The sequence below is a fragment of the Rattus norvegicus genome, chromosome 12 (genome assembly GCF_021556685.1).
Source record: "Rattus norvegicus strain SHRSP/BbbUtx chromosome 12, alternate assembly SHRSP_T2T, whole genome shotgun sequence".
NCBI classification, from domain to species: Eukaryota; Metazoa; Chordata; class Mammalia; order Rodentia; family Muridae; genus Rattus; species Rattus norvegicus.
This window is the reverse complement of record NC_141545.1, coordinates 43,668,513-43,679,758: the sequence shown is the minus strand read 5'-3', so window position 1 is coordinate 43,679,758 and position 11,246 is coordinate 43,668,513.

Here is an 11,246-nt window from a genome sequence, read left to right as displayed (position 1 = left end):
CACATCTCTGCCCACTTTCTGGGGAAGGAAGGCTGGCTGACACCTGTTTGCCACTGTAGCTCACCTCTCCCGGGCGCGCGCGCGCACACACGCACACATGCACACACACGCAAGCGTGCACGTGCGCGTTTGCCTGAGACAATGGATGCTCAGCCGGTTCTTGGAGGCACTCCTGCTCCGGTTCTTGTGGCCCAAGGCATGCCGAAGGTCGCCCCTCCCTCCTCTATTCGTCTTCATTCACTTTGCCATTGACCTGCAGATTTTCCAAGGCATATGGGTTTGAAGCCCGTGGAAGAGCATGCTTGCGATGCCAGCACAAGGGAGCCGGAAGCAGGAAGACCATGAGTTCAAGGCCAGTCTGGGACGACCTATATCTCCAGATCCTACCTTGAAAACATTAGGTAATTGTTTGGTGCCATCCACGATCACCAGGAAGGGCAGAGGAACAAAGGACTGTGCCTTGTTTCCACTGCATCCAAATGTACACGGAGTTTCTCTCTGCCTGGAGAACGGTTTGGCCCATTGGACTTCCAAAGGCCTGCATTACTCCGAGGAGCAGGAACTGGCTGGCTTTGAGCATTCATTACTTTGTACTCAAAGCATCGTCTGGGAGATACTCTGCTACGAGGGCTTGGAGTTCCTTCTAGGATGTGTCTAGTTTCCTCCTGGCTCCCACCCTATAATGATGATGGTCTAGTTGGAGGGCGCACAGTCAAGGTGTTCATGCCCAGACACCGACAAATCCCATTGCTTAATGGAACTATTTTGTCAGCACTCACAGGCATGTCTTGTGGCGCCAGTGTCCCATGAACACTGAGCTACCAGAGCACAGAAGCTTCCAGAAGGATTCGAGACCAGTGAAGATCGCCAGACACTGGGGCAGGTGAGGATGAAGGTGATTCTCAAGGATGGCTGCATTCATAGAAAGGTGAAGTGTCGCTTCTCCGGTCCGTCCATCATGAGAGGTAGGCACAGAAGGTGCTGCTCAGTCCACGGACCCGCCAGAGCAGGTGGGGCAGCTTGTTGACGTCACACCAGACCGGAAGTGGAGTGTTCGGGCTGGGTACAGGAGCCAGGCAACTTTCAGAGCTGCTTCAAATGACCTCCTTCTGCTAGCAGGGCTTCATAGCCTAAAGAACCACAGCCTTTAAAATGAAGCTTAGGGCCCAGGCCTAAGAGGTTGAGGTGAGGACGGGGACACATTTTCAGATTCAAATCACAACAGGTGGCTCCAAATTCCCTCACAAGGAGGCAAGTTATTAAGGTGGCCAAGATGCCTGCATCTGGACTCTGGTTTGCCTAGGCTCAAATCAAAAGCTGTGTGGTGGCCCTGAAGCAGTTGCTTAACCTCTCAGGTAGTATACTAATAATCCTGGGACCTGTTTTCTCGTTCTCTCGTTCTCTCGTTCTCTCGTTCTCTCTCTCTCTCTCCCTCCCTCCCTCTCTCCCCCCTCTCCCTCTCTCCCTCTCTCCCTCTCTCCGTGTGTGTGTGTGTGTGTGTGTGTGTGTGTGTATTAGAAGTATTACCAAGCCATCTTGCAGCCATAGAGAAAGAGAGAGAGTATTGTTTTGAGACTGTGTCTCTCACTATGTAGCCCAAGCTGGCCATGTTGAATGCACGCAGTGCCTGCGGAATTTAGATGAGACATCATCCCCTGGAAGTGGAGTCACAGATGGTTATGAGCTACTATGTGGGTGCTGGGAATTAAACCAGAGTTCTCTGTAAGCGCAATGTGTGCTCTTAACTTCTGAGCCGTCGCCCCAGGCCCAGATAACCCAATTTGTGAAACTCACAATAGGTTCTAACCTCATAGTTCTAACTACACTAAACCCTAAGGACATAGTTGATGTAATCAGTAGTTAAGTTATAAGCATGTTTTTGTTGTTGTTTAATTTCTGGGCAGAGATTGTGGCAGTTAATTGTAATTGTCAGCTTGGCGAGATTTCAAATCACTGTGGGGATGCCGCCATCCCTTTACCATAGGTGTGTGTGTGAGGGATCTTCTAGGTTGGGTTAATAGAAGTGAGAAGGCCCAGATGTGGGGAGCATCATCCCTCCTGTGGGCTTCAGAACGGAGAGAAAGGGAGAAAGCAAACTGAGCCCAGCATCCACCTCTCTCTGCTTCCTGATGTTGGATGCCACCTGACAGCTGCACAAAGTCACTCTTGCTTTCATGACTTCCCCCAGCATGATGGGTTGCGCCCTCAAATCGTGAGAACAACTTCTCCTTTCTTCAGTGGTTTTTTTTTTTTAAATGGAGGGTGTATTTTAATCACAGCAAGGAGACAGTAACTAACAGTAGGTCTCACCATATTTAAACCAGCCTCCAACTTGCTATCTCCCTGCCCCAGGATCCCAAGAATTAGGATTATAGACTTACATGTATCATCATATTAAACTGTCATAAAAATAGCTGACCAAATGCTTGTGCGTATTAAATGATGCCCTCTCGCTGGAAGACACACACACACACACATGCACACGCACACACACACACACACACCCCTCTTGTAGATCATACTAATTATTTATTTCCTGGGATCTGTCCTTAAAAATCAATCCTGGAAGTCACTGAACTGAGAACAGGATCCTTTTATGTAAATGTTACTAACTCTGTCCTCTAGGGGAGCTTTATGTTGGGCATCCCCTTGTGCAAACCATGCTCTGACCATCCCTGATTCCCAGCCTCCCATGCTCCCTACTGCTGTTCTTGGCCAACCGAACTGCTTTACTTTGCTATAGGGATGTCTCTGAGCTCCTTGGTCACCTTTAGGAGTTGATGGGTATCCCAAAACTGAGTTTAGCAGTAGCTGGCTAGGTAGCTGGGTCCCCCAGTCCTGTAAGATCAGCCTACAATGAACTAAAGCAGGAAAGACCACAGCCCATGTTTTCCTCCAGCAGTCAGTTCCCACACCAGGATGGTGACATAGTTTTTGTACGACATTTGTCCCACCTTGAGCCAATATCTTTCCTGTCTGGAATTCAAGTTCTGCAGATGTAAAGTGTTAAGGGGAGTAGATATCCGGGCTGCAGAAAAGTCACAAAGTTCTGTGTCTGGACTGGGGATGTTGCTCTCTTGGTAGAGTTCTTTCCTAGTTTGCATGAAGCCCTTGGTTTCATCCCCATAACTATATTAGCCGGGGTTGGTGGTGCATACCTATAATCCCAGCTGCTAGGAAATGGAGTGAATCCAAGGTCGTCCTTTGACACAGCAAGTTGAGGCAGCCTGGGCTAACATGAGGACCTGTCTCAAAACCAAACAAACACACAAGCATACACATATGCAAAGAAGTCCTAGTCCTGTTACGTAAGCCCCAGGATAATTATCATGTGCTGCTCTCTTTTTAGAAACACAAGGAGATAAAAACCCAAGGAGTGATGCTGTGATCCTTTTGTGTAAGTGATGCACCTCTCAGGGTTGGAGAGATGGTGGTTCAGCGGTTAAGAGCACTGACTGCTCTTCCAGAGGTTCTGGTTCAGTTCCCAGCAACCACATGGTGGTTCACAATCATCTGTAATAAGATCCGATGCCCTCTTCTGGTGTATTTGAAAACAGAAAGATGCAGTTCTCAAAGCCCCAGACCAGTAACAAACCCCAGCATCCTAGAATGCTCATTAGACATCCAAACTCTCAGGCTCCACCTCAAGTCCTTGAATCAGATGCTCTGGCGGATGGATGGGGTCCAAGGATGTGTGTTGACCTTGCTCCTACAGATTGCAATGTAAGGTCCAGTGTGGAAGTGCTGTTTTAAGTTGTCTGGAGTCCATTTCCAAGAAGGTCGCTAACACCAAGCCATTAGCTTTTGGCAGCAGCACAGAGCAGGTAGTGTGTGGCAGGTGCAGGAGGCTTTGCCTACAGGGCGGTGGTAACCATCCGCGTGGGAGAATTTGCAAGATGCTGGGTGCACTCAGGTGGTCAGGTCTCTGGACCCTTCATTGAGAAGTTCATTGTGTGTCTCTTGAGGACCTTTCTTAATACTCTGCTACCCAAGAATCCCCATCTCTGCACAGAGGGACCTGCACAGGCTTTCTCTTCCCCCAGGTGATCCCCACATGTCGTGGAGGCTGCCAACTCATGTAAACAGTTTCCTTGCCAGCGGGAGACTGGCTTCCATTTTCTCTCCCTCTCTGCTCAGGGCTGCACCCACCCGCAGCGTGGCAGCTGTCTGCACGCAGAAAAGACTCAGATCCACACACGAACCCTCCCCAGCCCATTGAATCCTCGCTGTGGTCTCTCTATAAATGGGGAAACTGAGACCCGGAGTGTGCTTCCCAACGTTCACACAGTGAGATCTTTTGCAGATCAGCTCCACACCTCACCCCCGCACCCCGCCCCTGCGCGCGCGCACGCACGTACAACTGCTATTTTTTTTTCTCCCTGGTTGGGAAGCCAAGGGGGCTCTCACCCCTTCCCCTCCTTGCAAGCGGCCCTCCAAGTCTTTCTGTGGTTTCGATTCTTCTTCTGAGACAGCATTTTGCATTTTCTCTTAAATTCCTTCCAGCTGTCAGGTAGGAGCACCGATAAGGATTTCCCCAGCGTGGGGGAGAAACATTTACCAGAGGTAGCCAGGCGCGCCAGACCCCTCCCCGACACTCTGCGAGCATATGGAATATATTGTGGTCGGAGGGAAATATATTTTAAGAATTTCTCCTGCATCTTTTCAGATGCATTCCACCAAGGATTACCACAGGTGTCAGGAAAAGGAGGCTTTCGCTCCTTCCCCACGAGGAGGGGGCGGACTCTGCAGGCACAGTCAGCTTCGGAGAGGTGCTGACCAGAGGAACCTCAGCTCCCAGCGTGAGGAGGTTCTGAGGACCCACGTTCCGGAGAGCCACAAAGTTCTGTCTTTCCCTAGTGGGATGTTTAAGACTCTGCTAAACCTTTATCAAGTGTTCCAATGAGCACTACCCTTTCGTGCAACCCCCTGAAGATATATGGTTCCCTTCTAATCTGTTTTCATTTCATTTGGTGTGTGTGTGTGCGCATATGCAGGTATATACATTGGGTGTGTGTCCATATGCAGGTGTGTGTGTAGGTGTGTGTGTGTGTGTGTGTGTGTGTGTGTGTGTGTGTGTTGGAGGGATGTTCCACATCCACATCCATGTAAAGATCAACCTTGGGAATCAGTGCTCCACAGACGTCCTAAAGAAATCTGGAGAGATGGCTCAGTGGTTAAGAGCACCGACTGCTCTTCCAGAGGTCCTGAGTTCAATTCCCAGCAACTACATGGTGGCTCACATCCATCTGTAATGGGATCTGAGGCTCTCTTCTGGTGTCTGAAGACAGTCACAGTGTACTCATACACATAAAATAAATAATTAAGAATTCTATCTAGAAGGAGCAAGAATTTTCATAGTTTTCAAGGGCAGAAACTGTAAGCTACCTATTTTATAGGTAGAAGGATTGGTGCACAGAGAGGTTAAGAGCCAGCCTGTGCATGGCTGACCTTAGTTGCACACAAAAGACTGGAATTCCAAAACCTGTACTTTTAAAGATCCACAATGCAGACAAGGTAAGTCCTCCAGGACAAGGTCTTAGGTGGACACTCAGCATCCGGTATCTACCGATGATGCCATCCCGCCACGCTACTGATTGGCCCAGGAAATTTAAGGTGGTCGCATCCCAGATCCGTTAATAACATTGACTGTCTGCTTGGGTGTTTTGTTTTGTTTATGAGACATTGCTTGCCCTTGAATTCTCAGTCTTCCTGCCTCAACTTCCTTGAATGCTGGAATCGGAAGTGAGCACCATCATGTCAGGCCCAACGATGATTTATGACCCTCAATCCATCATTTGACAAGATACAGGTGACCTGGGTACCATGGCCTGTGAGAGTCAATTGGTCTGCTGTCACAACCTTCCTTGGTATTAAGTGAATCTTTCCCCATCTTTTTAGAGTCTCTTTTTAGAGTCTCTTTAGAGTCTACTTTGATACATCCACATACTCTCTTCCTCTCCCTTCATTTATTTCCCTCCTCTCCCCTCCCCTCCCCACCTCTGTCTTCCCCTCCACCCCCTCCACACTCACACACACACACACACACACACACACACACACACACACACACACTTGTTTGTGGTTTCTCTCGGAGTTGCAATATGATCTTCATTTATCACAATTTTCCTTCAGATCAACACTAATTTAATTCTGGTAAAATATGAGAAGCTCAGCCCAATACAGTCCCATGATTCCCCCCACCCCCCAGCTTGGCACTTGGGTCTCAAAAATCTGTTTGCCATGTAATATAAAATGCACGTTAAGCCATCATAAAGCTGTTAAAACATATTGAGCATTTCAGGGATCCAGGAGCTAGACCGACCTGCTCATGAGTCATCTTGAAAACAATCCCCAAACCAGAACCATGAAGGGGCCTGTAACATCCTTCCTGGGAGGGGGAAGAATAAAGTCCAGAAACCATTGCCTAATTTTCTCAAGGGTGTCCTGGTAGCCCTGGTGAAAATGGGCCTCTAACAAGACAGCCCAAGTCTAAGAAACGTTCTTAGGGATCAGGGTCAATGAGAAATGCTTAACTTGTAAGCATGAACACCTGAGTTGAGTCAGTCCCCCAGGACTCCTGTTTTTGTTTGTTTGTTTTTGGTCATGCTTGGAAAACTAACACTGTTTGAATAGGGACAGATGGACCCTTGGCCAAACAGCTTAACATACTTGTTGAATCCAGACTAGGGAGAGACCCTGCCCTGAAATGAATAAATAAACAAACATGGACCTGTAGGATGATGTCATCACACAGGTGTAGGCAGGTACAAGATAGAATGAGGCCTGTCATTGGACGAGAAGGAAGGATGGGCGGGAGGAAAGTTTTAGAGAAGAGGAGGAGACTGGAGCGAGGAGAGAGAGAAGCAGCCATGAGAACACGGAGGCTGATGTTAAGATTCATCTCTGCACATTTACAGGTTGTTATGAATATTCTTAAGGGATGCGTGTGTACAGGGCTCTAGGTGGGCAATTATATCTTATCAATCAGATCAGAGGTTATTGTGTTGTGTGTTCTTTCGTGTGGCGATTTAATTGAATTCAAGAACGTCTGTGGTGGCTGGAGACATTAGACCACCATGGAATTGGGATGTGTATGTCTGGCATGGTGGCAACCTACCTTGGGAACTAGACGGGCAGAGAGATTGATGCCAGTCTCAGAGTAGCCATCAGCAGTGTGATATGGGATGGAGCAAAATGGGCGAGACACTTTGCTGACCGAGATGAAGGTACCTAACAGATACCTTGGGGCACTGCGGTGTCAGACCTAGTGTGGGATAAAAGACAGCATTTAAAAAAAAAAAATTTTCCGGCAACAGGGATCAATGCCTGAAGAGCTATGCCCAAGTTCGTGGTCTGGCTTCTATAGGCACACACATACCACGTGCACACATGATTACATATATGAACACGTATGCAAATAACCCTCACAGGAGTAAAGCAGCTTCAGGCCAGAAGATGAGGTACTGCATCCAGATTCTCGTCATGGCTAAGAGATGGGAAGTTCAAGGATGACCTTGCAGAATCCAACACCCCATTGCCCTACAACCTGGTTATTAGCAGGATCACTTCTTCTCTGCGTAGCGTTGGGGTTCAGAGCTGTCAATCACTGTGATCAAGGTTGGGCAGAGTGACACTCTCAATGCATCCTCAAGGTCCACCCCCTGTATTGCCACCCCCGATCTTGAGCTGAACACCCCCGCCCCTTCCATGCCTTCATTTGGAAGACAAAATGTGGGGTTGGAGTAGGTGCCTTGCTCACGGAGCATTCAGAAGGCAGCCAAGCACAACTCGAATATTTTCCATTTTCTTGGTGAGCCTGAACTAATGGGTTAGCCCATCACGATTCAGAGAAAATCAATACTCCCCCTCCGAGGCAGCAGCTCCTCCCTCTTAAATGGGCCTCTAACAAGACAGCCCAAGTCTAAGAAACGTTCTTAGGGATCAGGGTCAATGAGAAATGCTTAACTTGTAAGCATGAACACCTGAGTTGAGTCAGTCCCCAGGACTCCTGTTTTTGTTTGTTTGTTTTTGGTCATGCTTGGAAAACTACAGGTCTGGACCGGGGAGCTCCCACGATGCACTGGAGTCCTTCCTACTGCTGTGGGGTGGGGGTAGGGGGTGCAGTTCTGTGTTTCCTCTCCCAGAACGACAGCTGAGACCGCTTCCCCTCTTTGCCCTGCCACTTCTGGGATGGATCTGCTTTGAATCACGATGTGACATTACTCCAGAGCTGGGATCCCCTTTAACGAAAGGCAGAGCGTGGTTTCAGGGCTCATTCTCATCTTGGAGTCATTCCACCCCTCCATCCTCACCCGAATCTGGAGCAAGTCAATAAATAGAAGAGTGAAGAAGGTGTTGATGGCTCTGACCACCCCCCTAAGGATGCCTCCCACACCCCATCATGTCATCCCGGGAGACAGAGTCCTGCCACAGAACCTGGACCGAGAATTTGAAAGCCCTTTCTTCTTTGGCCCTCACACCATTGTTTCAATTAGGATCAAACAAACCCCATTAATTCTGTTAAAAGCTTGAACGTGACTGGGCCAGAGTTCCAGCGTGAGTTGCCTGGCCTCAGGGGCTCATGTTGTGTCTGGCTGGTCCCCATGACAGCCCATCACTGGCTGCAGTACCTGTCTCTGAGTGATGCTGATGGGGTTCTGCTCACCTGCCCCGACAGCGGCAAGATGATGGAACTTTACAGAGAGACAAATTCGAGTGTGAAGGATGCCATGATGAAAGAAGAAATGGAGGCCACATCCAAACTCCACACACACCCTTTATTCGGTGAAGCATCCCCACTGAGTGCGACACCAAAACCCACACTGAGAGTAATTTCTAATCTTGATTTCTTTACACATCAATCACCCTGGGCAGAAATGGCAGCACTGTGGTGCCACATGATGAGGCGTGCTCCATTGCCTCACATCCTACTGGGTAGAGTGGAGTCACATGACTACAATTAACAGCAAGGGAAGCTGGGAAATGTAGTCTTTAGTCGGACGACCCTATGTCAAGCTGGGACACCCCTTTGGCCCAAAAGATTGTGCACCAGAAGACGAATGTAAGTTTTTTTTTTCTTATTAAATCATATTTAAACTAGTACTTAAATAATTGTCAGTACCCCATGTTGTATTTTATGTATACGCCCAGGCGGGTGTGGCTGGGGGATGTATGTCCTGTGTACAGTGTCCTATATGAAGGTTCTATATATCTATATGTCCTATATGGGGATGCATGCTTATCATCCCAGCTCAAGACAGGAGGATCGAATGTTCAAAGTTATCCTGGACCACATAATGAGATCCTGCCTCAAAACACCAAGAGGGGGTTGGGGATTTAGCTCAGTGGTAGAGCGCTTGCCTAGCATGCGCAAGGCCCTGGGTTTGGTCCCCAGCTCCGGAAAAAAAAATTTAAAAAAAAAATAAATAAAAAACACCAAGAGGGGGAAAATCTTTCTAGATAGCTTATATTACCTAACAAAACAAACTGCTCTGTTAACTTTGTATTGCTTATGTCTTAGCCAGTAAAAAAAAAGGGTCACAGATGTCAACACATGTCTGTCCCTATCCTACCATGGTTGGCTAAATGCATAGAGGAGAGCCCCAAGCACGTAGAGAACCAACTCTTTTTCTACTATAGATAATACTTAGGTGTGAACCCACCCTCTCCCCTCAGTTATTTTGATAATTAAAGAAGCCACGAGGGACAGTTTAAAAATAACCTATTTAAAAGATATGGGGAGGGCACAATCCTGGGTTCTTGGAGCCGGGTGTCTTTGGGTCAGTGTCAATTCAGGAAGTAGGACCCTCCAAGGGTTATGGATTTTGGGGAGTACTGTTGAGAGAGTAAGGTCTAAAAGGAAGACTCAAAGATCACAGAGAGGCTGGCAATCTGGCCTGAGGATGGAGGGAAGCCTGAAGGGACCACCTGTGGTTACAGTCAGACCGTGGAGAAGGCCGTGCAAGGTTATTGACCTTTCATGGCTTTACTTATGAACTGTGCCATGAAAGAGGTGGCCAGAGTCAGAGGTCAGGAGTCAGGGGTCAGGGGAGATGGTCAAGAAATAAAGTGTCCAGTGTGCAAGCATGAAGGCCGGAGTTTGTGTCTCAAGAGCCCAGATAAGAAGCCTGGCATAGTTGTCCATGCCTGTAGACTCAACACTGTAGGGCAGAGACAGGCCGGCCACGGGAGCGCACTAGCCAACCAGTGGAGCCAATTGGTGAATTCTAGATTCAGTGGAGAGACCCCGTGTCAAAGAATAAGGCTGAGAGCCATTGAGGAAGACACCCCATTTCAGATTCAAACTCTAAATGTCCCCAAAGGAAGAACTCATTACTGGGTTTGGTTTTGTTTTGAAGATGGTGTTTCATGTAGCTCAGGTTAGCCCCAATCTCCTTATGTAGGTGAAGGTGACCTTGAATGGTTAACCACTTCTAACCAGCACTACCAACCCAGGGCTTCAAATACCTTAGGCGAGCATCCTGCCAAGCTACCCCCATAGCTCCAGAGGGAAAATTTAACGTTTCTTTACCCCAACTTTCAAATCTCATCTGAAATTTAGTCTAAGTTTGAGCCGGAACTTGAGAAACCCTCACACCTCTGGGTGAGGATGGAGCAACTGGATCCCTGGTGGAGGTTTCTTTGGGACAAATTCTGGAATTTATTTTTCTGTAAAAAAAAAATTCTTTTTTTGCTGTGTTGATTTTTATTCATTAAACGTGGGTGTATACACATTCCCCACCCCCAGTAACTCCTGGAAGCCAAACGGAGTCATTATTATTTTATTTTGCATAGCCCTCACTTTACAACCTAGCATGGGCTGCTCAGATTTAATTTCCTTGGGGACACCTAGGGCCTGTGGCGTTGAAGGACGCTGTTCCAGGGCGGAATGCAAGCCGCCGTAAATGATTTGGGTCTCCCGTGCCAGTTCCTCATTCCCCACTATAAATGCACCACACGCCCAGCGTGCTTGGAAATAGTTGATTTCTGGGCTGTGTAGACATCCAGGCTATGCTCACTATCCAAGTACCTTAGGCTGTCTGGATCCCCAAATAAATGATCCGTGAAAGAAGCAACTGCTAACAGAGAGGTTGAATTCTCCAGTATCTGGGCTTGGTTACTTTTCTCTTTGCTGTGACCGAGTGCCTGACAAGCAACCCTTAAACGGAGGAAAGGCTTATCTAGCTTACAGTTCAGAGAGGTACAGTCTCTCATTACAGGAGAGCCATAGCTGCAGGCAGAGCGTC